A 5,276-nucleotide genomic window follows, 5' to 3' on the forward strand; every position below is an offset into this window, starting at 1 on the left:
AATACTTAATATTTGTTTATCTCCAGCCGGTGGAGTCTTCAGATGAAGTTGATACCTTTTATTGTTCCAACATAGAAAAAGATGTAACCTTAAATAAGCTTTCGACGCCTCAGTGATTGCATTGACTCCTGGCGCAATAAATGTTATCAACTAAAGACTCCAACTTGTGCTTGAACTAATACAGATAGATCTTTTTTTTTTTTTTTTTTACTTCTCCAGCTAATGAACTCAAATATTGTGTATAAGACGTGTATTGTGAAATTTGTCAGGTACGCATGATTCAATGTATATTTATAAATTCAGGCTCCTGCACCTGGTATAGTGGTTTGTTGGCAGTTTTTTTTTTTCCAGTTCTTCATCTGGGCAATAAGTTATATATTTTTCCCCGAATAATTGTATAAAAAAATGTTGTAGCCTTGTACATGAGCGTATACAAGCTTTCCGGCTCATTTACCCCTGGTGGATGGGCTCAGAACCAGCCAGAGGGCAGAAGGGGTTTCTTCTCTACATGTTGTTTGACATGGTGGCCACCATCAAAGGGCCTACCATACGTTTGCCCTCTATCACTTGCCTTCCGTTCAAGGGCATCTTGCCCTAATCCCGGTCTGTCTGTTGGCGGTAGTCTGAGAACTCTTTCACCGTTCTCTCATGTTTCATGTATGCCTGATAGACACGTTATCGTTATCCCAGTACATTGCAGCCTTCACATCATGTGGCTGCTTATAGAAGTCTTTCCACCCAGGCCAGTGTTTAATCTGATCTGAATAATATCGTTTTCTATTTAAAAACTTAAAAATGCAGTAATTTAATATTATGTTTAAATCTACGTAATCAGTTATCCTGGATATGAGGTATATGTGGGTACAATCAAAATATACTGCCTTTATTTTATAAAAAAAAATGGTATTTGGGTATAATTATTTACAAACAGGCAGCAGCAACACTATGAAACACTCTGTATTACGGGTCTGTATTTTTCCATAACATGCGACAAAGAAAATAGCAACGCTATAAAATGTTAGCATGCCTTTGGGAGTAAGAAGGATTGTTATTAGAGGTTATTAGTGTGAATTTTGTTCTATTGTATAAACTTGTATGTTGCTTGTGCACGCCCAGGATTTTCTTTTGTTGCAAATTGCACATTTTATTATATTCTGCATAAAAAAAGATCATAGACGATACATAAACAGCATTATAATTTAATGTGATCTTTTAGTCCAAGAATATATAAGGTAAAGAATCTAGTCAGGAAATTTATACCTATTTCTTCTAGCTGCAGAAATAATGGTCCCAATGTCACGTGTTTACTTAGAATAGATCAAAGGACTGCGTGCATAAAGGTGATAGGAATTGTTTATTTTTCTTTTACAGTCTTTTAGAAGTTGCAATTTTTAATGCCTAGAGCATTAACAATGCAGCTGTTCTCAGCTTAGAGAGCAAAGCCTCTTCTTTACGTTTGGTGTCATGCAACCAACTAAAATATTTATAGCAATACATACCTGGGAATCCTCTGGGATAGACCTGGAGTCTCCAGGTGGAGCCCGGCTTCACTGGGTCTCCGGGTCAGTTTCTTTGTTCTCCAGGCAGTGGAGAGTGACGTTTTAACAGACCCACTCCTTGCCCACGTATGCCCAGACTCCACCAACTCCCTACCTTCTAAAGGCTGTCTGGGGCTCTCCCCCCATGTGACTAGCCCTGACCGTTCAGTGAATCACTCCATTGGCAGAAGGAGACCTTCCGGTGTCCTACCCTGGTAAGTCCCCAAGTGTGTACTTCTGGGCACTCTATGCCATTAACTTCTTTATACCTTTGTCAGTCTGTAGAGAACTGTTATAGATGGGGAAACACTTTGTTTTATGAATTATTAGAAAACTCTTGACATCTCCACCTCTATTTTCTATAATTCATGGGAAATGCTGTGAAGGAATGTCATAAAATGATGGTGACTCTTAGTAGAGAGCGCTTTCAAGTTGCCTCATGCCTATTGTAGACATTTCAGACAGACGTGTTTACTGACTGATGTTTTTAATAAGTCATACTTCTTCCAAGTGTCACACTTCCTGAAATCACTAATCTAATGTGACCTTTTGTATTCATAGCAAAGATCCCGTGTCCCTTTATACTGTACAAACCAACAAACAACGTTCAGTGCAGACGATGAGGGCTCGTTACAAAAAAATGCTCTTCTCAGATAGTTTATGTGAAATATGGATCATTTTTTTTTGATTTGTCATTCTTTTGAGCATAGGTGAGGATATTGTTTTTATTGTAAATAAATGTTTGCATACCCTTTTAATGGTGTATCATTTACATTTAAACAGTCTGAGTAACATTTATAGGAAGGCTAGTCCGGTGTTTGTGTTGCGATTTCCCATATTTAAATGTGCTTACAATTTTTATTAAACAAAATAATTATTGCTCCATATATCTTTATTTTTACAGTAAAAGAGTTACCAATAATGGCAACGGGGAAGCAACATGGTCTGTAAAATGAATGGTACCATTTTCATTGAAGGCTGTGGTAACAAGCTACATATTATAGCAAATAATTACGTGGATGGATGCAACTGGTTAGCCCATACATTAAGCAAGGATAACCCATAGGTAACTCCTCAGATATATCCTACGAGCCTTAGCCAGCCTTTGTAATAATAATAATAATAATAATAATAATAATAATAATAATGACATTTGTAATTATAAAGTTTCCAGTTGTCTGCTTGTGTTGCATATTCTTAACACGAAGTATAAACATGTATCGTGCTCTGTTCTCGTTTTTACAAAAGAATATATATATATGTTTGAAAAGTGCTTTTAGCGCTGCTATTTATTTTTGTTGATGTTTTATTTATTTCCTCTACAGCCATTCATTTTATAGATAGTTTTCCACTTTCACTGCGTATTATGAAATCTGTACTTAAATTGTTTGTAGCTTTGTAAACCTTTTTAGACAGAGTTTTTTTCTCCAGCCTCTGAACCGTTTCCTTTTCTAGGCCACTTTTTTGAGTGAATTGTCTTCTTGTTCTTCACAAATATGAAGGATTCTCATGTAGGGTATAACAGCATTGGAACCTCTACCCATTTTTAATACAGTTAAAAAATGTAACATTTTGGCCTCAAATATTTGTTCTGCGGGCATTACGTTTAGCACGTTATCCGTATTTTGAGAACGCTTGTTTATTAGCTAGACAGTGGAATAGCCTATGATGGCTGGATTTTGTGTATTTTTTTCATGTGATGTTTTGTATGTTTGGTATCTTACAATAACTTGTTATCTTGTTCTAACAGACCACAATTAAACATGGGATATACCTCTTTTCGTTTCTCCTTATCGGATTGTTTTCTGCTTTAAGGATTTTTTTTCCGCAAAGTTTTAGTTTCAGAGTTTTAATACTCGGGTTCCAGTGTTGCACTGGATTTATTACAACAGGTATGTAGAAGAAGAAGTGACAAAATAGCCAAGCTATTTTATTTATAAGTTGTATACATTTGTTTAAGGCTTATTTACATATGTGTGTGTATGTATATGTATGAAATATTGGGAATCTGCTATAATTTAATATAAACATTTTAATACAAAGTAAAATGGATCAATATCTTTATTCCTCTGAATTAAATCTTGTGGAGCGCTATTTAAAATCCTTAATGATGGACTTGCTTGGGTTAAAGAAAGACGGGTAACTGAAGCAATATGTTGTGTAAACTTGTATTTCCCCTGTGTAATAAACCTCTTGAAAACCTTCGTTTTGTGCCGGTGTTATTTGCTATTAGTTTTAATTCTGCATCATTTGCAAAACCAATTGACAAAGAACGCATAGCTCTGAGCTGCACAATTTTGTAGCTATTAATGTGGTTCATGCATAAGACGGGTCCTTCATGCTTGGGCTGAAACTGGTTAATATTATGGTTCCACTCAGTGGCTACCTCATTTAAAAACAAAAAACACAGTTTATATGCATACATAGATCCTTATTGTACCTAACTCTAGGGCCAGAAGATCATGATCTTCAAAGGGGATACCAGAAGAACCTTTGTCCTCAACAATAACATCCTGAAGATTCGTTAGAGCCTCTCACAAGCTAAGTCAGTTGATAATCTTTGCATTTGCAAACTTGTTTATAGTTTTATTAACGACGCAGGCTTTACTTTTACATGCCCTTTAGCAAAGGGTTCCCTCTGTATTGCCCCAGAGGGCAAGTTGGGTCAGCTTGTACCCCAGCACATGAGCTCAGTGAGATTCCTACACTGTCCTGGCTTGGCCTACTGTATGGGGGCCTTACCTACCGGTAAATTAAATAAAATCTGTTACTGATGAGCTTGCATTAAAATAAACTGTATGTCACGTTAAAAGGCTCCCGTTCATCTGAAAAAAAGAGCCAACCAGTCACAGCTGCCAAAGATTAGAAAAGTTATAAATATACACACAGCCAACGCAGTTAATAAATACAAATAAAGCTTTGTTTCAAAAATGAGTTTATGGGATGTGGCTAATGTCTAAAGAAAAGGCAATTCTGTTATTACAGAGAAAGAAGTATTTTACCTGCTGTGCTGCGCGGTCATGCCTACAGAGATAACGCCAGTAAACTAGTTTGAGAATAGTAGAATCTGTTCTTCAATCAAATGGGACACAAACTTAGCCTTTTATTGTAATTATTTATAACATTTGAAAACGCTTTTGTTGTTAAAATACATGGCGTAGGCAGAATTGTAGAAGGCGATGAAATTCTTGTTCCAAAGAGGAAAAAAAATAATTTTAGTATGTTGCTGTCTCCAGGATGAATTATTGACTGTAGGCTTATAGGGCAAGTCCTTGCCAGCCTTTGCATATAGAGGAATCACCCTGGTCCTGTATGTCTGGAAATTTAGTGGCTTTCAGTCTCACCTACTGACCTATTACCAAGCTCAACTTGCAGTAGTTGGGCTTCCGTAATCATCAGGGAGTCTGGATTGTGCTTGAAGATTCCCTGTAATCAGAGCTGATTAGCAGGCGTCTGGGTCAGTGTTTAATTTCTGGGCAGATGGCTTGCTGTGTATAATGGGTCCACCGCCTGCCGAGGTCCTCTATATGTCTATTGGAGGGTAGCTTTGCGCCTGCGTGTTTTTTAGCCTTGCTTCTTTAGCTTAACCATGGCCTCTTTTCACCTCCTATATGTAATAGGAACTTTGACTTGTCTGTCTTGGGAATTTCCCGGGAATGTTCGTATATCGAGTGACTTAGTCAAAAACTAGAAATCTGATATAAATGTTGGAGAGAACACAGAAAAAAACGTAAACTG

The sequence above is a fragment of the Spea bombifrons genome, chromosome 5 (genome assembly GCF_027358695.1).
Source record: "Spea bombifrons isolate aSpeBom1 chromosome 5, aSpeBom1.2.pri, whole genome shotgun sequence".
NCBI classification, from domain to species: Eukaryota; Metazoa; Chordata; class Amphibia; order Anura; family Pelobatidae; genus Spea; species Spea bombifrons.